Raw genomic sequence first — 22271 nt, 5'->3', positions numbered from 1 at the left:
GCTGTCTGCAGGCTGGTGACCAGTCTCATTAGGGAAGTCACTTGGCCAGCTCAGTGCTGACCCCCCAAAGCCAGCCGTGAGCTCAGTGCCCCGGGTGCCAGCGGGGAGGGGCAGGGAGCTCTGCGGCTCTGCTCGAGGGAGGCGCCCAGCATCAGCAGCTGCAGGCACCCAGGGCCCCGAGGCTGCACCCAGCCCGGGTGCAGGGCCAGGGGGCTCCGCACCCACCCTCTCAGAGAGGTGCCGGGCTATTCACAGGTTGTCCCTGCAACGCTCTCGGTCGGTCGTAACTTCTCAGCAACGGGATGCGCCCCTCGGAAGCCAGGCCGGTATAAATAGGCCTCTGTGTTCCCCTGCCTCCACGCTCAGGAGCCAGAGCAGCGGAACCAGGGAGGACGGACATTCCAGAAATGCCACAGAGGGACCTCAGAGCAGCGCCGGCCGCGTCTGCTGAAGGAAGCACTTCACGAGGGAGACATGGCCGAGGAGGAGGCGACGGGCCAGCCCAGACAGGAGCGACCGTCCCAGCTCCCGGGCGCCCGGGCAGCCTGGGCAGGGGCAGGGCGGGCGGGCCCTCCCACCCCGGGCCAGCCTGCTCCCCCTACGACGTGTTTTCAATCATTTAAAACAGTGGAATTTTGCCATCGTGTGTCCCTATGAGTGGATTCCAAAGATATCTGATCGCTTAAAGATCCGCGGGGGGGGGTGGCTGGTCTTAGTTTTAAACAGAATTATTTTCCAGCAAATAGGGAGTCTATCCAAGTATATCCAGAATAAAGTCCTGCTTCTTTCTCAGTGTAGACTTATTTACTCGGTGGGAAAAAAAATAGAACATTTTTTGGTTGTAAAGTGTGTGCGGAGACAAGCCGCGCAGAGGAAAGAGGGCCCCCCTCCTAGGCTTCCCCGGAGGGGGCGCCCCAAGCCCCCCAGCTGACCGGCGTCTCGCCGTGATCGCCCTGGGCTGAGGGAGTAGAGGTGGAAGCCCCGCAGATAGGCTTCTTTCTTAATAACGAATTAAACACACGCACGGCCCAACCGCTTACTAAGTTTAATGAGTTGTGCTTTTGCAGCCTGTTTCTCACCAAACAACTGGCGTGTTGATTTGTGCCCACGGACGCAGTTCGGGTCCGAGGCTCGGGCTGGGACCAGCTGCTCTTTTCAATCACAGAAAACAGGGTGGGAGTTCGGGTTTATTGTCACGAGGTGGGAGACGGGGAGCACAGCGTGTGTGGGCCTGCGTCGCCTATTTCGGGCATCATGGGACTTCTGAGTCACCCTCTGAATTGGACACAGGTGTCCTTGGCGGCGCCGAGGGCTCCGTCCCACTGGCTCTGCTGTTTGAGGGTCCCAGAGAGGAACGGGACTCGAGAGGCCGGCACTGGGAGAGGCACACGAGAGCGTTTAAGATTAGCCACCCTCCCAGTGACATCTCGGTGAAGGATAAGTTGGGTCATCCTGCCCGGCCGGGCCTGGCTCAGCGGTTGAGCGTCGGCCTAGGATCCGGGTGATCGGGGTTCGATTCCCAGTCAGGGCACATGCCCAGTTGTGGGCTCGATCAATGACTCATCATTGATGTTTCTGTCTCTCTCTCTCCCTCTCCTTTCCTCTCTCTGAAATCAATAAAGATATATTTAAAAAAAAAAAAAAGTTATGGTCATCTTTTGGCAAGATCTGGTTCCACACGCTCGCCCCAGAGGACTCCACTCTCTGATATACTCGGCGGCTCACTTACCGCGAGTTTGGAGCCCAGGGCCCGGCCGGCGTGGCTCAGTTGGCTGAGCTCCGTCCTGCGCACCAAGAGGTCGCAGGTTTGACTCCCGGTCGGGGCACAGGGGGCCTGCGGGAGGCAGCGACCAATGTTTCTCATCGATGTTTCTCTCTCTCCCTCTCCCTTCCTCTCTCTCTAATCAATTAAAAAACATTTTTTAAAGTTAGTAGCCTATAAGATAGTACTAACTCATACATGGTAACATCACTGTGCAAGGGGAGGTGGAGACAGTAGCTGCCCGGCCTGTACTCGTGCCTAACGAGTGGCACCTGCTTCACTGGCTTTCATTCTTCAGCCGCCCTGTGCGTCAGTTCTGCCTTCCATCCCCCGGGCCCTCAAGCTAGGCTCTTGGGGGGGAGGGCGGATGCATTACTCACCTTTGAAACCCTTTCGGGACAGGCGGGCCCGGAGGTGGCCGTCAGCAAGTCCTCTGAGTTAACGCCCGGGGCTTCGGCTGCCGCCCGAGCCTATTGGACCAGCGCAGCCACGGGCTGTTTTCAGACGCCCCGCGCACATCCCGGTGGCGACCAGCAGAGTAAGAGACCCACGGGAAGGAAGCAGCAGACCCCAGAAAAGCGCGGCATGTTTCGGTTTAGGTGTCAAAGGCGCCCGTGAAGGGACAGCCCGGGGACAGTCGGATTTCCAGGGAGCTGCCGAGGCTCTGGTTCGAGTGGGCAGGTTGCCCTGCAAGGCCAGCGGGGGCTGAGGAGGCCTGGGTGCAAGTGAGGCCGAGGGCGTGGAAGGTAGGATCACGCTCATTCATTCAGTACGGTGAGCACCTACTGTGTGCTGAGCCCTGGGCTAGGCGCTGAGGTGCGATGGAGAATGAAACAGAGTCCAATGGGGATTTAGGAAAAACAAAAAAGAGTTCATTACGGAAGTCCCTGGGGCACTAGGGGTCAGAGCAAAACACTCCGAGGGCCTCGGGGGTTAGGGAAGGGCGCCGGGGAAGCAACAGCCCAGCTGGGAGCTGAAGGTCAAGTTGGAGCCTGGCCAGAGGAGGGAGGACATTCCTGACGGAGGGAACAGCACTTGGAAGGCCGAGGACCCTTGGCTGGAACGGGGAGTGGATGCTTTCAGATTCTGGGCTTGTCGGGGATCCAGCACCGGGTGCCCTGAGGGAGCCTCCCAGGTGGGTATCTCCCGAAGGAACAGCCTCCGCCCCAGCAGGTTCGGCGACACCCGGCCTCTGCCTCCCGTTCTGGAACTTCGGGCTGACAAGGAAGTTGAGCCCTTCGGCTGCCCCCCGGGCAAACAGAAGCCCAGACCACAGCGGAGGCCCGGCAGATCGCGTTTCAGAGGTTAATTGTATCAGCACAGGGCTGGCACTCCGTTCAGATTCAGGGTCGGCCTCCAGCGGCGGCTGGAAATACCCTCAATTCCTCTGTGACACGTCTCTGCCACTCCAGGCCTCGAAACGTCGCCGTCAGCGAGGCCGCGGCTCCACGGGGCCCGGCCCAGCGCCGGGCGGAGGAGCACGCTGCAGGTGCTTGCACTTGAACGAGATCGAGGAGCCGAGTGTAAGCACCCGCCTCTCCCCGTGTCTTCTCCCAGGGCCTCCTCGGGGTCAGACGGCACAGCGGCCACGGTGGGGGAGAACCCGAGTGGGGTCCAGGTTCCCAGGGCCGGGCGCTGGCCGACTGATTGCCCGCGAGACCCTCGGCGTGTCCCTTTCCCTCCCGGAGCCTCAGTTTCCTCCGTGAACAGCACGGTTTGTATCCGCCTGGCTGGCTTACAAAGTTACAAGCGATGGTCGGTTGACACACGACTGGTGTGTGTGTACTTTGTAGCGCAGCAAAGAGCCAATTTGCTGTGTTTAAAGATTTCCACATATCTCCTTAGTTCAGGGCAATGGTCACTGTCACCCGAGTGTCTGGGTGGGAAAGAGCCGACCGCTGCCTTCCCAGAGACAGGCAGAGCCCGTCCTCTCCGCTGCCCGGGGCTGGCCGCGGGGCCCGTGGGCATCGCGGGGCCGCCACCCAGCAGGCCACATCACACCAAGGGCGGGGCTGCCTGGGGTCAAAGTCAGACAGGAACCCTGAGCACGGGCTGGCGGGGACTTTGGATCAGACTCAGCAAACGCTGGCTTAGGGCTGCCCGTATGCGCCAGACGCTGGGCCAGGTGACCTACGCACACCGAGGAATCCTCGTGCCGACCTGGGCCGGGGCATCATCTTCATCCAGTTTCCGAAGCCCAGGCGGGCGCCACGGCATCCCAAGGGCCCAGCCTTTTCCCAACTCTTCGCTTATCTGGATCCGCCCCCTGCTTGGGTCTCATCCTAAATGTCAGCCCCTCGGAGGGGCCTTCCATGCTCCCTCTCCGGCGTGGCCCCTGCACCTTTCGCTTTTCCTAACGGCTTTGCCGTCACAGGCCTCTCTGCGCATCGCCTGGTGCAGTGTCCACCGCTCCCCCTAGACCATGGCTCGAGAGCCCGAGGCCTCCCTGGGTCGCTCACCGCCATTGCCTAGTGCGTCAAGGCGTTCGAGAAAACACTTGGACAAACTACAGGGATAAGCACGGCCTTGAGGATGTGAACAGATATTGTCCGATTAGTGTGTGTCCTGCCATTTCTCATCGCTCTGCTTTCCAGAAATGGGGTGAGAAATGACGTTTTGGGTGGGACTTTTCAATGAGGCCACAGAAGTTCCCAGAATATTTCTCATCTCAAAACCACTGAGCATCCTGCTGAGAGGTGAGGCCAAGGCCTCAGCAACACCCCATTTGTTCTGACCCGCTCTTCCCATCGCACCGTTTGCACAGCCCCCAAGCCTTGCAGGGGCTCGGAGAACCCACCTTGGCCGTGGAGGAATCAAACGTGCTCCCTGCCTGCTGAACACATGCAGCCCATGCTGTGTCTGCCCTGGCGGAGGACTATATTTCGTCTTTACAAACATCCAATTTTGACAGTTCAAGTCAGCCATAGCTCGGGCCACCCCGCCATTAATACCATTAATGCTCATGAATGTTAATTGCATGCCATTTCCCCCTGGAAATGCCCTCTTCCCTCCCCTCTTTTAGCCCCAACCCAGGGAATGACCAGAGACAACGAGCTGAAGCTCTTATGCTAACGCTGGCACATAGTAGGTGCTTAGTAACTGCTATCTCCCTTCTTTCCCCCCCCTGTTAAGGGTGGGCCCTGGTCCCGCAGGCTCTCCACCCGGCCCCGGGACGTCCCCTCTCTGAACTCCTACACCACGTGTCCCTTCCCCTTGCAGTCGGCTGGTGACCCAGCAAACTTTGAACTGAGACAGTTCACCTCTGAGCATGTGGGTCCCAACAGCATTGATTCCAGGCCTGGCCTTGCACGCAGTCGGTGATGCTCCGTGATGAAGGACCAGGTCTTAAGACGGAGGCATGCGGGTGCAGGGAAGGCTGGGAGAGAGTGGCCACTTGAGTGTGAATCGGCTGCCCTCTGCCAGGGCAGGGACACCGCCCGCTGCGTGCCCGTATGAAACAGGAGAGAGGCAAGTTGGACGGGCTCACTCGACAGAACAGGACGCGTCCCCGTCCTGCACTGGGTCCTGGGGCCCCACCGCTAGAACCCCAGCCCCTCTGCCCGGGGGCAGCCTGGGGGGGATGCGTAGAGTCGTGGGGCTGGAGCTGGATCACGGCGGGAAGGTCTGCAGCGTGTACGCAAAAGCTGAGCTGGGGTGAGGAAGGTCAAACCAGGAGAGCGGAATTCTGGCCGAGGGGTTATCATGGAGCCAACAACATGTTTAAAAGTGAGACAGTCCAGCCCTGGCCGGTTTGGGTTAGTGGTGAGAAGTGTTAGCCCGTGGACTGAAGGGTCCCGGGTTCGATTCGTGCCAAGGGCACATACCTCGGTTGCAGGCTTGATTCCCGGCCCTGGTCGGGGCATGTGTGGGAGGCAACGGACTCACATCTCTCCCTCCCTCTCTCTCTCTCTCTCTCTCTCTTCCCCTTCACTCTCTCTGAAAAGCAATGGAAAAAAATATCCTCAGGTGAGAATTTAAAAAAATAAATTAAAAAAAATAAAGTGAGACAGAAGCCAGGCACCCACTAAAATGTGGACCAGACAGAGATGGAGGGGCCGTGTGGGGGGGGCAATGCCCGAGAGACTGTGAGCCTGGAGCCTCTTTTCACGGGTGTGGCCCCGGGGCACAGCCCCATGTGCCAGCCCAGAATCAGAGGGCACCACACAGGCCTCCCCACTGCCCTCGGCTCACTGGCATCCAGATGAAAACGGAACAAAGCAGCAAACAGAGGTTCCTGTTTCCCGTCTCATTAAACGCGTGCATGCGCCTGGTCACTCCCAGAGTCGCTCTGACGCTCGGCCCAGCCGTGTCCAGCCCCGGCCCCCTGGCCCTCGGCCAGCGCCTGAGTTTCCAGGCAGTGTCGATTTTGAAATCCAAGGGCTGAGGAGCACTCGTGTCCCGGATCCAGCATCGTTCTGCACACCGCCCTCTCACCAGGTGCAGCCTCAGCTTTTGTGGGGGCACCTGCATATCAGGAGGACCTTCCCGCTGGAAATGGCCGGGTGTCCCCCCTGCAGCCTGCGCCCCGGGAGGCGAGGCTGCGGACACCGGAACGCACCCCTTCATCTCATTCAAAGGCTACAAGTTGGTTCCTTTCTCACATCAGGGAAACCGCTTTAACGAGCTCTCTTTTTCTTTTTCAAATCAGATATTCAAATAAGCTGATAACAATTGAAAACAACAACAACGAGAGTCTCCAGTTGTAGGAGTAAAGCTTTTGGCCTCTGAGTTCCTGCCTGGTTGAGGAAATGGATTTGAAATGGCAAAGAGGAAGCGGGGAGGTAAACTCTCATGTCTATTTTAGCGTTCCAGCGAAGTCCCGTTTCCTTTTCACTTTGTATAAACAAAGAAAGGACAGCTGTTAGCTCGGGGATTACAGATAACCCATGTCTTTAAGGTAAATGGAGTTTAGCTAAGTGGAGATCTAATAAATGAATACACTTTTCCAAAATGTAACTCCTTAGCTAACAATGAGAAGAACAGTATCATTTTATGGAGTAATTACTATGTAACGGGCACTTGCTAAGCACTTGGCATACGTTAGAAATATTGTTGACTGGCTGTGTCTATTTCACCCAGAAATCCCATTCCTGAAAATCTATTGCAAAGAAAGAAAACTGTCTCTGTAACGAGGGTGCGTGTGTGTAAGCATGTGTGTATGTGTGTGTGCTGGAGCATTGTTCACAGAAACAAAGGGAACATCAGTAGGCCTAGGAACAGGTGAATAAAGTATGTTATTTCCACATCATGACACATGCGACCGTTCAAATCAGAGCTTCACCAGACGACTAGGCTGGATTTTCCAGAAAGTACTGTTGAGTGAGAAAAGTAGGATGCATGCAATTGTATATAATGTGATCTCTTTTTACGAATGACCAAAAAGCCTTTTATGTGGTTTATGTATATGCACGTAAGTGTGTATATTGTGGGCTTTTATTACTGTAGCATCATGGGCAGAAATGTGGAAGGCACTTTCTCCGTTGTCAACACGGTCATGAGGACGTGCCGCCTGCCTGGGGTGGGCAAGGAGCTGTGGTGTGAGTAGGGCAGACGGGAGGGCCATCGCTGATGGCGCCTTCTTCCACCTGCTGTCTCCAGCATCTAGACAGACAGCCTCTGCCACATAACTGAGGCCCGGCAAGTAGTTGTTGAAAGAATAAGTGAGATAGCAAATGAATGAGTGAAGGAATGAGCAAAGGAAGGAAGTTTACCCTTTCGCTCTTAGAGACGCTTCCAAGGAGGATTGCAACCCATCCCAATTCACTGCGACAGGCCTACAGACCCTGTCCCTTCCCGTCAGAATCAGAGATGCCATCCCAGCATGCTGGAGCTAGGTAAGATCTTTTTTTGGTACCTGGTGAAATCGAGATCCTAAATGTGAAGGTCACACAGAAAGGACCTAATCGTGAAGTTGGCCGAGATGTCAAGATGGGTTCCCATGCATTTCAAGGGTCATTAGTTATCAGGACCTGATGCCACCTCTATTTCTGGCGACATGTAACGCGCTTTTTACTTCTTAACGAAATAATGATGATTCCATAAAATTGTATAGCACTTCATAGTTTACAAAGTCCTGTAAAAAAAGCACCCGGGAGCCATGTATTTGTGGTTAATATCTTGCCAAGTTCGTTGGGCTCCTCACCCAGGGCCCTGGCTCTGTATCCAGTGCCCTTTCCAGGACAGGATATCTGCCTCCAGACCTCAGACATCACAACAAACAGAGGCCAAATATTGATTATAGGCTCACTCATGGGAAGCACTTGCGTTTCTAATCAATATCATTACTTCCTACTTCTAAGAGTTTTCTGGCTGAGACGGAGACCAGACTTGTCACACCTTGACAGAAGAGAGCCGATAAGATCTGAGGCCGCCTGGCCTGCGGGAGCAGCCAGGACGTCCTGTGTGCGCAAATGCCTCAAGCGGCGGCCACCCTGCCTGTGGAACACTCGCTGTCTCAGTGCACCCAAGGGTGCGAGTGCGGGCCCTGGCCCCGTAGCTCCGCTGCTTAGAGCAGTGTCCTGATACGCCCAGGTCGAGGGGTCAGTCCTGGTCAGGGCACACGTGAGGACCAACCAATGAATGCACAAATACGTGGGACAGCAAATCGACGTCTCTCTCTCTCTAAAATCAACTTTTAAAAAAGCGTGAGTGTGGAAAAGCAAGCAAATCCCTAACGCACAGTGTCTGACCTTAATAAATATTTGCCGCTGAATTAATGTGCTTTACGTTAAAAAATTCTCATATAGCGTTTCTGCATTTAGCCAGTATTTCCAGAGGACGACTGTTTACAACTTAAATGTTTTCTAAATAATTAAACCTCTTCCTCACGCTGTCATTCAATAAAGAAGGAGGCTGCCCGATGCGGGCACGTGGTCCCCCACGACGCCGCGGTGAGCAGGACGGACAAACCCCAACCTTGGGAGGTTTGCATTCCCCTCGGGCAGGAGCGGAGACGGTGACCAAACAGCCAGCAACGTATCGCGCGAGGCGGGGACTGCAGGCAGGAGGCAAGCGTGCCGGGAAGGAAGCTAAGGGAAGCGGGCCAGGGGGGCTGCAGCTCAAATCCAGGCGCTCGGAAGGTCACGTCTGAGCCAAGACCCGGGGACGGAGGGATGAACTGCGAGGATATCCCGGGGTGAACGCGACCCTTTGAACAAACGCCTGTAATTTTCCCAAATAGCTTCTGTACACTTGGCTGCCTTCTAAGCGAGGTTACGGCGGGTGGTCGAACGTTTTCTTGATGGTTCAGGCACCTCTGTGACTCTCGGTGCTGGGCCGCCCAGTCCACGGAGGCGGAGACCGCTGAAGGTCAGACGACCGTTTGTCCCTCCGCCCGGTGGCCCCAATCTGTTTTTCTTTTGCACTGATCCTGTGCCACCCAGGCAGCTACTGCATCCGGCTGACTCAGGGCCTCTCTGCGTCGCCACCCCACACTTGTCATCCGCTGTCTCTGTGTCCCTGTTGGGTTAGGACCAGGTCCAGGAGGAAAAGACTCCTCCGCTTCGATGCCAGGGCGTCACGGCATCTCCTCTGCCCATCCAGGTGGCACCTGCTGTGCTCATTTCCTCCCTCTCAGTTTCCTTCCTGAGTGGCAAATAACTGAACCCCCTAACTTGGGAGATACTGCTCATTTATACCTCAATTTCTTTCCTTTCAGGGCTCAGAGCCATCCTCTTTCTGATTTCAACAGATTTTCTTACCACAAGGCAAGTAAACACCTAAGTTCCACCAATGTGGCTGAGACAGACGCAGATGGAGGGGTGTCTGCGGAGGAGGTTCCCAAGATGTGATCCCAGGGGCTCCGAGGCGAGGGGAGGGGACCCAGAAACACAGAGGGCAGGGACGGTCTTCAGTGTTTCAGCTGGCCCGGCTCTCGCGCACCACCCAGTCCCGGCACAGAGGGGCCGAGAGCAACAGCTCCTTACACAGAACTGCGGGGGGGCGGAATGTAAAGCACTCTGAGGGACGTCATGAAAAGCGCCGTGAGAACAGAGTCGTGGGTAATAAGTTCTTGGGATGGGATTTGGGGGCAGGTTCTGCAGAAGAGGTGGAATTTTGAGAAAAGCTTGGAAAGATGAACAGGCTTTTCCTAGGAGAACATAAGGGGAAGGGTTTTCAGACGGAGGGAATGGCAGGAACAGAAGCCTGGAAGGGGAAAGACATAGTTATTGACAAAAAAAAAAAAAGGGCAGGAGAATATTCAGTGTAAAGTAACTTTTCAAGTGCTTCTGAACTGAAACCTAGGATCCTTCAGGTGACATTTCTGCCTCCGACCCCGCTTTTCTTTGCTTTCTCCAAGTTTATGTTTTTGCAACATTCATGCACACGGATCATCAACGACCAACAAATAATTCAGTGGCGTGGGACTTCAGGGTGCACAGAGGAGCAGTGAAAAGGGGGGCTGAGTGTTATCAGAGACCAGACTGAGGCGGCTTCATCTAAACACTAGAAAGTGAGGATTTTAACCCGTCCGGCAGTGTTCCCCAGAGCACAGTGTTGGAAGCTGCAGTTCTGAGGGACATCGCTTGCAGTTACTAAACAACAGAAAGTCCCCTGGTGAAATGTATTTGGGAAATACGCTGGGTTCGATGAGCCTGGATAGGTCCCCAGCCTCTGGGCCCTCTTGGAGCGCTGGGACTCTGCAACACACAGGGGGACAGAGCAAGCTGCGTTCTCCAAACCCAAGCGGCATGGCCTGGTTTCTGGGGAGCATCTCACAAGACAGGCGTGTCTTGGGGACCCCGCTGTGGCCCCAGAAGGGGGTGTTGCCAACATCTTTGAGCTGGAGAGTAACACTGAGGCCAGAGGGGCATTTCAGAATGACTGCTGATCCAGCTGCGTGGTCAGGGGCCACCCCCGTGAACCTCCAGCAGAGGTGCCGCGTCCCATCCCCAGCAGGGGTGGTGAGGCTGGCTCCTGTCTAGATGAGCCCTTCACAGAGGCCCAGCTGGGCTGCAGGCTGGCGGCGACTCCTTTTCATCTCCGGCCAAAGCCGTACGGAGGCCAGAGCCCTCCCGCTCCTGTGCTCTGAGAGGCCACGCAGGGGACAGAGGTCAAGCAAGGCAGAGTCAAAGTTGCGCATGTTCTCCTGCGCCCTTCCAGGAATGCGGTTCTCCACGGCCGGGACAGGGAGCAGGGCCGCCGGAGCTGCGGGCCCCGCCGGGGAAGGAGGGGCTGCTGGAGCCCACCGTGGGGGCAAGCGCCTCTATTTGACGTGCGGGGAAAATGAGGCCTGAGAATGAAGGGACATGCCTGAACTCACACGGCCAGCCACACTTTCAGATAACTCCCCGTGTCTTACAGTAGTTTAATATTATTATTCTTATTGTTAATTTTCCCAAGTGTTTTGACTTAAGACCTACCATCCTTCTTACTCAAGAGCCATTAAAAATTTTTTTTCTGGATTTACGTTTTTGCAATAACTTTTTAAAAATATCGCTTTCTTTTGATGATCTTGCCTTTGGCATTCCTACAAACTAACAGATTTTTAAGTGCAAGTAGGCTACTGACAGGAACAAGTCCTCTGCCAAGATCTGAACGGTGCCAAAAATACCTCTTTCCAAATGGTTTCCTCACCCAATAAATTTCCCCTCATTCTTAATGTGACAAGTGACCTTCAAAGAAAGGACTCTCAGGGGGCACAGGGCAGCCGCCACCAGGAGGTGAAGACAGGGGCCCTGGTGGCCATTCAGAGGGTGGAGCAGAAGAGCCTGTAACCCTACTTCTCCAGGGCCTCTGGGGCCCCGAGGAAGTCAGGTTCCTTCCTTTTACAATGCTAGTTCCTCAACCTGACGTTCAAGGTCCCTGATGTCCCCACGGGCAACTTCTGTTGGGATCAGATGTTTATTCTTAGTCACCAGGGTGGACTGACCTCTCCCCTGCTGGGTCCCCTGCAGCCTCTGCTCACTGGAATGTCCTCCTGCTGGTCCAGCGCCCACTGCGCCGCCCAGGCCCCGCCTCTGCCCGAGCGCTCCTCTCAGCGCCCCAGCGCAGGCCTACGTTTCTCCCGAAGGCTCTGTCCCTGCCCAAGCTGGGTGGCCTCGTACAGGTGATTAACCCCAACTCTTTTTGTTTTACAGGAGAGCGAGACAGAGGCACAGAATGCGAAACTAAATTGCCTGAGATCACACAATTTACAAATGGAAAAATTGGGACCCTGTTTTGCTGATTCGTGACCCATGACCATTATGATACCAAGACAGTTAATGCTGTCTGTTATATTCACTGACCACTTAATAAGAATTATAATAACCAATATTTCTGTGCCCAATACATTAACATCTTATCATTAATCCTCATAGGTATCCATCCATCCATCCATCCATCCGTCCGTCCGTCCGTCCGTCCATCCATCCATCCATCCATCCGTCCATTCATCCATCCATCCATCTGTCCATTCATCCATCCATCTGTCCATCCATCCATCCATCCATCCATCCATCCATCTGTCCATTCATCCATCCATCCATCCATCCATCCATCCATCCGTCCATTCATCCATCCATCCGTCCATCCATCCATCCATTCACTCATCCACTCATTTACTCAAGCAGCCAACATTAATTGAGGGCCCACGTTCGAGCACAGTGCTGGATACTAAGTATTGTTGTTCCCATTTCCTAGTGGAAGAGCCTGACACTCTGAGAAGTTCCATGGCTTGTGCTAATTTACTGAATGAGTTGGGTCTCAGCAGGAACAGAATGGACTCCGGTGGTTTCCATGAAGGAACCCTTTGCAGAGGTGGAGACAGGATCAAGGAAGACAAGGCATGTGGAGGCACCCAGTGGCCCGCAACAGTGTGAAGCTCGGGCCGTCAGGGCAAAGGGAAGACCCAAGGTTCCTGGGGCCCATTGAGAAGGGAAGGCAGCGGGGGCGGGGTGGGGGGTGGCAGGCTGTAGGTTCTGGGTGCAGAGCTGCCACTAGAGGACAAGCCAGGGGGGAGGGGAAGAAAACCCACCTTCAATCCCAGGACTCTCTCCAGGGACTCCCTGTGGCTGAGACCAACCAGAAGACAGACAGCAAGGGAGCCCAGGGAGGCGGTCCACAGAGGCTAGGCCCTGGGGCACAGAGCAGGGTGGACAACGACTCCAGACCAAGCAGAAGCATCCGTCTGATACCCAGCTCTAACGTGGGTGAGCCAGGATGCCAATTCTACCTTCAGACTCCAAACCCTGTGCTTTCTTCTGTGCCATGCAGCTGGCTTGCGTTTACGGCCTTATGTGCATTCGTTTCGTCACCCATTGTTCAGGCAGTAAGTGAGCTGAGCACTCGCTCCTTGCCAGGCCCTGCGGACATGTCTCATTCCCTCACCAACTCATACGGTCCGTGACGTGGGCTTCCTCACTTCCGAGTCCCCCAGGCACGGTCCGTGGCGCATGTAGGCCTTCCACGCACGCCGCCGCTGAGTGAAGAGCTCCACTGAGGACCTCTGGGAGTTGCGCTGAAAGATGCTGCCCCAGGGTGAGCCCTTAGAGCCGCTCCCGCTCTTTGGGGCTCGGAGGGAGCGTGGACGCACGAATGCCCAAGTTACTTGCAGGTCGTCTTGGAACGGGCGTGTGGGTTATATTTGAGGGCCGATGCCCTTATGCTCTGGGGATTCCCACCACTTCCAACAACAGAGAGTTACCATGCCGGTGTTTCCACCCTGCGGGCCCCGCCCAGCTCTCAGCGCCCAGCCCTGCTGCAGGGTCTCGGCCCCAGCTCTCCGAGGGTCTTGGAGCAGATGAGAGAGGAGTTTGCCCCCTTCCTTCAGACTGTGGCTCACGTCTCTGCGTCACATGTGGAGCGACACATGTCAGAGTCTGACCGGCTTTCCCTTACACATCCTGCTGGGCTGCAGCGAATGGTAATTGTGTGTAAACAGCCCAGCCCTGTTTAAACACTGTCAGTGAGAATGTCAACAAGAGCTGGGGACTTGAAGAATGTGGGCATTCAGCCACGATATATATATTATTTTCTGGAAAAGCGCAAAAGAATCGCAAAGGACTATCCTACCACATGCCTCGGTGCTTTGTTGTTGTTCTGTGTTTTTCTAACTCATCCGTGTTTATCCACCTTAAAATAAATGTACAGCATTTGGATGCAACAGCCGACCTTCGTTACTTCATTGGTGAAGCCTAGCAAACCCTGGAGGTCGGCCTTGACTTTCCCTTTCTCCTCTCTTCCACGCCCAGAAAGCAGGCTGGGCACAGCAGGGCTTCAGGGGGACTTCGGCTGTGGGCTGAGAGTCAGGTTCGTACATAGCACCTCACGTACGTTTTCCTGTTTTCACAAGAGCCAGCTCCGTGGATTAGCTTCTACAGACGAGGACTGGGGTCCAGCAAGGCGGTGACTCGCCCGAGGCCTCGTGGCCCCTAAATGGTGGGGCTGGAGCCTGAATCCAGGCCTCACGCATCCGACTTTGACACTTTCCTTTGGGTCCGTCCTGCTGGCCTCCGATGAGGGAGGCAGTTGGTGACCCAGTCGGTGGCGACCAGAGCCAGAGTCTGTCTGACCACGTGCTTTCAGACTCACCTGCTTCCAAGGGCTACGACAAAAAGCGCTTAGAAAATGGCCACGGAAGCCCCTGCAAGTAGCCAGTGCTGTGGGCGGAGGGAGTGAGGCCCCTGAGCCCGACGGGCTGAGCCGGGAAGCAAGCGTTTCCTGGCCCCCCGCGGCGGGCTGCGGCTTTCCCGGGGCGCTCCTGGCAACCGCGCTGCAGGTGGACCGCTGCGCCCGAGCCCGGCTCGTAGGAAATGCCCTGTTTTTTAAAAAAGGGTTCATTTCTTTGATCTCAGCCCAGGCCACCCTCTTCCCCTTGGTCCCCAGCTTTTCCTAGCCCTATTTATCCCTTTAGATGTCACTAAAATTAGTACTTTCTTATAAACATTCCCTGGTCCCCATGTGGTCTAAACCCCCCACTATAATCTCAGCACCTCATAGATTCCTTGGCAGCACTCACCACATTTTAATTATTTACTTGTATATTATGTGTGTCATATCCGTCCCCTCCATTAGATCCTAAGCCTGATAAGGGCCCACAGGGTTTATTTCTCTGCCATCGACTGCTGTCACCAGCACATAAATACCTTTGTTGGCTGAATAAAGGGAGACGTGAAAGAAACAATGCCCGGAGCCCTGTTGGTTTCTGCCGGGGGAGCAGGAACCGGGCCTTATGCACCGCCCGTCGGACAGGCCTAGCTCTGCCCGAGCCTTCTCTTATTTGTTCCTCACAGAAACTCTAAGAGAGAAACTGAAGCTCAGAGAGGTGAGTTAACTTCCCTGAGGCCACACAGCTCGAAAGGCACAGAGCGGGCTGGGAGGAGGGTTCTGTGGCTCTCCCGCGAGTGCCCCCATCACGACCACTCCCTGCCCGTCCAAAGGCTCGCCCACCCGGACCAGCCTGCGCGTGGACTGGCAGCGGTGCCAGCCCCTCCGCCTGCACTTCCTGAGGCCCCGGCTTCGCGCAGAGGTCGGCGTGCTGAGTGGAACATTACAAGGGTAACCTTAGCAATCGAAGGGCCGCTCTAACGGCCAGGAAGTTTAAAGTGGTTCTCATTTCACAATAAGGCGGGTGTTTATGAAAACTAAGTGTTAGTCCTGTATTCTGTGGACCAACCACTTTAACGACAGTCTTGGCCTTTGTGTGCTTTGTGAGTTTTAAATTACTCCTGATCATAAACCACCTAATTGCAAATGGTAGCCTGTGGATTATGAAAATGCCTCCCAGCGCTGGGGTGTGGTTTGGTGGTTACGGTGTCGGCCCACACGCCGAAGGGTCAAGGGTTTGAATTCCAGTCAAGGGCACGCACCTGGGTTGCAGGTTCAATCCCCGGCCTCGGTTCGAGCTCATGCACATGGCAACCAATCAGTGTGTCTCTCTCACATCGATGTCTCCCCTCTCCCCCTCACTCTCTCCCTTCCACTCTCTCTAAAAAACCAATGGAAAAAATATCCTCAGGTGAGGATTGAAAGAAAGAAAAACAAAAGAAAATGCCTCCCAACTGGCCTCGTTCAGCTTTGCTTCATCACACGCCCGGCTAAGTCCCAAGTCTCGCCCCATCATGCCCATAATTGCTGTGAGGTGCCCGCCACACAGGGTGACAGACCCAGAGGACAGTGCCCTCGGCCAGTATCGTCATCTACACCGCATCCTGGAGGACAGCAGGGGCTCAGGCGACCTCACACAGGCCCTAGGCCTCCCCAGATCTGGCCTCAGCTTACCCCCTCCCTTCTCTCCTGACCACTCCTGCACCACTCTCAAGTCATTACATATTTTCCCTCCTATTTGCCTCACACTCCCCACCCCTGCCCTTGTTTTGCTTGGAGGACTGTCCTCTGGGTCCGTTTCCACCTAACGGAATCCTAGGGACCCAGGCCACAGGCCGCCTCCTTTCCCTGACCCCCTTGCTAGAAGGCACCTCTTGCTATAGCATCCCTTGAGCTCTCTTAGTAAGTCACCGTGCACACTTTTTGGGGCCCTTGCCCGTGTGGAGTGATGATTATGCGGGCTTTTACGTGTTTCCATTCATGTAATCATCATTCAGTCATTAAACACGGATACCTACTCAGCTACTGGGGTGGAAGGACAGTGCCTTCTGGGGTGGGTCGTGACGGCAGGACTGGGAGGGAGAGCGCGGGGTGGGGGTGGGGTGGGGGTGGGGGGCCACGGCACCAGCAAAGCTCGGCGGTGGGGGTGGTGGCACTATCTCTTCTGGGAACCATGCACCCCATAATGTGTGTAGTTTGCTGGACCAAAGTGTTTGGAGAGAGGAATTGTAGGAAAGCGCCCTTCATCTAGTGGGTGGTAAATGATGAGACGTCACGAATTTACTCTGGACACGTAACAGACCCATTTGGGGGGGGGGGGGGCGTGTTAAAAATGCTGGAAGAAAAATGAAGATAGTGCTCTTTTCACGCAGGTGAGGCAAGCACCTTGCTAAATGTTTTGTTAAAAGCTACAGGGGATTCAGAACCCGGGAAGTCAAGCCCTTCCCGAGGAACAGAAGGCCTCAGTGGAGCGTGGGTAGCCGCCCGGTGGGTGGCATTTCCCACGAGTGGAAACTTACTTAACCGAGGAGCAAAGGGAAGGGTCAAGTGTATTCACTTTGAGTAAAAATAAAGAAGAAGATGGAAGAAAAGCCTGGAAAGGGAGGCTGTGGAAGAGCCCGGAGTCCAGGCCAAGGGCTTCAGGCATCATCACAGAGGATTCAATGAAGGCTCCTGAGCAGAGAAGTCACACAAACCGTCCTGGGGCCATTTCTCTCCCACTAATGGGGACAATGAGACTACCAGGTATGACCTCAAGGTCTCCCACCAAACCGGCAGGACCAGAATCAAAGCTCAGCTTTCCAGGGTCCCAGATGTTTCCTGGGACCACTCTTCTCAGATGTATATATATGTACCTACATATTTAAGTGGTTTTTCAAAAAATTTTATCTTTATTGTCGAAAGTATTAGAGATGACCCCTTCCCCACCCCACCCCGGATTGACCCCTGCCCCCCCCCCCAGGCCTACTGCACTATCGTCTGTGTCCATGGTTTATGCATTTATGCATAAAAGTTCTTTGGTTAATCCCTTCCCAATCCCTCCTCCCCTTCCCTCTGAGACCCCTCAGCCTGTTCCATGCTTCCAAGATTCCGGATCTATTTTGTTCATCAGATTCCTCATATAAAGTGAGATAATGTGATACTTGTCTTTCTCTGTCTGGCTTATTTCGCTTAGAGTAATGCTCTCTCCAGGTCCCTCCACGCTGTCCCAAAGGGTACGAGATCCTCCTTCTTTACAGCTGCGTAGTATTCCATGGTGTGAATGTCCCACAGCTTTTCTATCCACTCATCTACTGATGGGCACTGGGGCTGTTTCCAGATCTTAGCTATTGTAAATTGCGCTGCTATGCACACAGGGGCGCATATATTTTTTCTGATTAGTGTTTCGGGATTCTTAGGCTATATTCTTAGAAGTGGGATCACTGGGTCAAATGGCAGTTTCATTTTTAATTTTTTGAGGAAACTGCATATATGTATATATTTTTGGAGTTACTATTTACTTCCACCGAACTCTCAATTCAAGGGTGTCATTATTTTTGTAAACTCCACTACTATAAAGGGTGCAGGGTTTAATAGTTTATGAAATAGAGTTTTATCCCAAGTATACTTTGGAGCTGTGACCAGCTCTTTCTCCTCTGAGAATCTTTCATAGTTTAATACTGGTGAATAATTTGTCTCGGACGCATCCAGTATCTTTTCATCTGGAGATCTTAAGGAGCCTTAATGACAACCAAGCTTCATTACTGCTGTTTTGTGTATGAGGAAACTGACTCACAGAGGCATACGGCAATTTTCTCATTTGTGCTGGGAGTCATTACCAGTACCATGCATGAAACTTGGGATAAAACTCTATTTCATAAACTATTAAACCCTGCACCCTTTATAGTAGTGGAGTTTACAAAAATAATGACACCCTTGAATTGAGAGTTCGGTCCTTTATTCTGTTATTACGTCTTGGCTTATGTGGGGCAGAAGCATCTTGCCACAACCCCAGCTTGGGTTGTTCTGCAATGTGAAGTGAGATGGGAAAAGCTGCTACGTGCTGTGGTGATGCCCAGACCATTCAGAGTTTGTTGTTTTCATTCATTAACCCACTTATTCATTCCATCATCACCTACTCGAATCCCTATTGCATCACTGGAAAATGGGCATAGTAACATCACCATTAGCAAAAGGCTGTTTTGAAAAGTAAGATAATTTCTATAAAGCACACTGCCTAGCACATAGTAAGCCCTTATACATAACTAATTATTACCATTAAGCAAGCAATTTCAAGTACCGCATAAAAAGACACCCCCCCTCCCCAAATAAAGGCTCATGTACAGCCCTATTTATGGGTGGAGAGGGTAAGGTTGCATCTGAAGGGTGAGTTAGTTCCTGGGGAAGGCATAGATCCCACAAATTAAGGACGGAAACAGAGCAGGCGGGTCTCAGGTAGACCAGAGAGGGAGCCCTGTTCTTTGAGTTTACACCATGAAGCGTCTGGATAGCTAGGACACTTGCTGGGTAGTGGATGCTAAACTGACACCAACCCCTTAGAGATGGGCTGGGAAGGAAGAGACAGAGAAAAGAAACACAGACGCAATTCATCTAAAATGGGGTGGGGCTCCTAAGTCCTGCAGATGAAGCAGGTTACGGTAGAATCAAAGCCTTATACCCAGACAGGCCGGCCTGTTTAAATGCCCTCTGTTCTCAGTGTTTACTTCCCTGCTATTCCTCCTTAGTACTGGACAAAGTTTTCTGTCGAATTCCCACCTGTTCCACCTGTGCTCAGGGCATAGAAGGGACAGTGTTAGAAAGGAAACCACCAACCTGGGACAGAGTCACAGAGCTGCAGCAGGAATCGCTCCGAGAGGGGCAAGCACAGGGAGGCCCTCTTTCTGCGGCTCGTTTGGGATGAGATGAGCTTGATATTATTAGGAAACTGCCGTTTTCCATTGCAATTCTAGTCCTCTGTGTGTTCTAAAACCTGGGTTTAAAATCCTTCCCGATTTAGACGTGAAACCCAGAAGATGTGAAGGAAAATATTGGCGGGTTTGAGTTCTTAAAGGTAAAAACATTTGAATGACAAAAGACCGAGAGCAAAACTAGGTGACAACGGACTGGAAGGAAAAAATTGCAAACTGTAACACATGCTTTAACATTATATTATAACAAAGAGGAATAATTAGAATAAACAAAGAGCTCCTATAAATTAGTGAAAAAAAGGGAAATCCAATGAACAAAAGATACAGGTAATTTCAGAAGAAATAGAAGCATGAAATGCTCTTCTCCAGCAGTAATTAAGGGAATACGAATTAAAACAAGATGCCATTTTGTTTGCCCATCAAATTGGCAACAATTAAAAAGATTTATAATATGTAATATTGGCAAAGCTAAAGGGAAATTGGCAGTTTCTTCTACTGAGGGTGGGAATGTAAACTGGTGTAGTCTTTTTAAGGACAGTTTGGCAGTATCTGCAATTATTTAAAGTATGTCTCCTCTTTGATACAACTGTTTCGTTTTTAGGAGTCGATACTTTTTAAACAAGGCAAAAATACAAGGATATCAACTGCAACAATGTTTGAGACGGTGACAAAAATAGTAATACTAACTAATATTTATTGAGAGCCAGTACTCTAAGCACTTTATAATAGACACTATGAGGAAACAGACACACAGAGCTAGTGTTTGGTGGTGGCTGGGTTTTAACCCAGACACTTTGTCTCCAGAGTCTGCTCTTAACTACTATGCTCTCTAATAAACAAGCATATGCTACTTCTGTACATATTATACAGCAGTTAAAAAGAATGAGGTAGAGCTCTGTGTTGGCACCTCTAAGATATATTAGGCATATCTCTAAGACGGAGGGGGTGTCATCTCTAAGACATATTATTAATCAGGGGGAAAAATCAAGTTGCAAAACACTGTGAGATGGTATAATGCCAAATATGTGGGGAAAAGATACATCTGTGTATATACAAATACGTAGGCATGAGAATGAATAAAGGTCTTGAACGATATGAGAATGCATGTGTGGGGAAATATGGGAGAGTAACTTTTCAAGGTATATTCTGTATATTGCTGGTCTGTTTGAACTTTTACATGAATGCGTTTGTGCATTACTTTGGTAAAACAAGAATTGTTTTACTGACCAAGAATGAAATAAAAGAAAAGGAAAAAGGTTTAACTCATATCAAGAGATTAGTTTTGTTTTGTGTTTCTTTCACACAGACAACGGTGAGGTCTTGGGTAGAAATCTCCTACACTATGGCTTTTTCTAGCCTATGTAAATGTGCGTAGCAGAAGGTGCCCATTATCTGTATCTTGTTGATCCCTACGTTTTTCTTTTTACATAACATTTTCATGTCCGCTATTTGGGTCCATGGCTTCCTGTTAGGCCACCAACTTCCATAAACATATACAGGCAGTCGCTGAAAAAAATTAGTCTGGAACCTGAGAACCACATGGTGTTCCTTTTGCTTTGCATATTACGTTATCATTAGGAAAAAGGATCTGTAATCCGGGATTATCTCATTTTGCAGCAGCGCAGAAGCAGGATGTAGGCTACTCTGTCCTCTTGGTGTGGTCTGTGGAGGTATGAATGAGTCACTGGACCTACAGGCCTAAAGGACTTACCTTTTGACCAGAGATCAGTGTTGTTATCTGAGAGGAAAACAGTGTATTGGATCCTATAGGGCCTCCTCCTGCCTAAGTCCAAGCGAGGGCGGCTTTAACACAAAACAAAGATGAGGCTCCTGGAACACTGACTGATTAAAATGTTACTTTTTACAAGGTCAGGGTTTAGAACGAAGTTGCCAAATGTGGGTTTATCTCTGCCATGCCGTTGAGAATGGTCCTTAAGACTCATTACTTCACCGGTATCAGCTTGTACTTTTTTGGAGTGGCCCATCTAATTGAATACAGTTTTTCAATTATTGAAGTTTTAATGTTGTCTTAAGCGTGTTTACAGAAGAAAAAAAAAATCCCACTTAAAAACAACAGTATTCCCTTTCCGTGCTTACAGCTGCTCATTCTACATAGTTTTACACAGCGTAAACGATTTCGTTATTTGTTGTTTCATTTAACCTTATTTCCGATCCATCTTTTGAGGCGCTTGCCAAAACTTTGTGCGCTGGACGTGCCCCCTGCACGAGTGCCAGGATTCTTTCTGGCCTGGGCTCTTCCCCAGGGCTGGGCGACTGGGGCCAGTCCCCGGTTTTGGCGACCAGGGGCGGTCTGAATAGCCCTGCCATAAACATCTTCATACAGCTCGCCCCCTCGCTCCCCCTTTGGATCATTTCCTTAGACATGCACTTCCTTAAATGGGTCGACTGGGTCAAAGGGGTTCAATGAACAGTTTTATAGCTCTTGGCACATATTTTTCAGATTGCGCCCTGGTGGATCTGGCCAATGGCACGGGCCAGGAATGTGGAGGAGCGGCCCCCATAACCGCCCCTCTCCCGCCCCCCCAAAGGCGAGGGCCTCGGGAAGGCCTGCATATGGGGAGCCTTCTTCTGTTGCCCTCCTGCTGTCTCGGGTCTGGGGCTGCAGCCCGGGCCGGACAGGACCGTCGGGCAGGCGCTCAAAGCTTTCGGGGTCCCAGGGCCGGTGCCCAGGGGCCAGCAGAAAGCCCGCGGGGCCTCCAGGGCCCGACCCGCACCGCACGCCCCCAGCCTTCCCGGCAGGACGGCCGCGGCCCAGGCAGGCCCCTCGCGAGCGCGGGGCTCCGCGGGCGAGGGCAGCGCCCGCAGTCGCCAGGGCTCGGGCGCGCGTGATGCAAGACCCGCATAGCTGCGCGCTGAGTCAGCCGCGCCGTGCGGGCGGGGGCGCGGGCGCGGGCCCCCCTCCCGGGCACCGCGGCTCCGGGCCCGCGGGTCGTCCGCCGGGCAGGGTCTGGCGGGCGCGCCCTCCTCTGACCCCGCGGAGCGGGCGGGTCAAGTCCGGCGCTGACCGCACGGCCCGCCGTTCACCCTCGGAGAGCCCGGGAAGGGGGGGGGAA

General features: G+C 53.0%; 1 long non-coding RNA gene across 1 annotated transcript; it reads left to right on the top strand.

The window, feature by feature from the left end:
• Positions 1-6118: 6118 nt before the first annotated feature.
• On the top strand, positions 6119-9933 carry LOC308566453. Its single transcript, XR_014000163.1, has 4 exons — positions 6119-6199; positions 6411-6543; positions 7488-7596; positions 8062-9933. It is a non-coding gene; the product is annotated as an uncharacterized lncRNA (long non-coding RNA).
• Positions 9934-22271: the final 12338 nt, after the last annotated feature.

The sequence above is a fragment of the Miniopterus schreibersii genome, assembly GCF_964146895.1.
Source record: "Miniopterus schreibersii genome assembly, chromosome: 13".
Lineage (NCBI taxonomy): Eukaryota > Metazoa > Chordata > Mammalia > Chiroptera > Miniopteridae > Miniopterus > Miniopterus schreibersii.
This window is presented reverse-complemented; position numbering and strand designations above follow the sequence as displayed.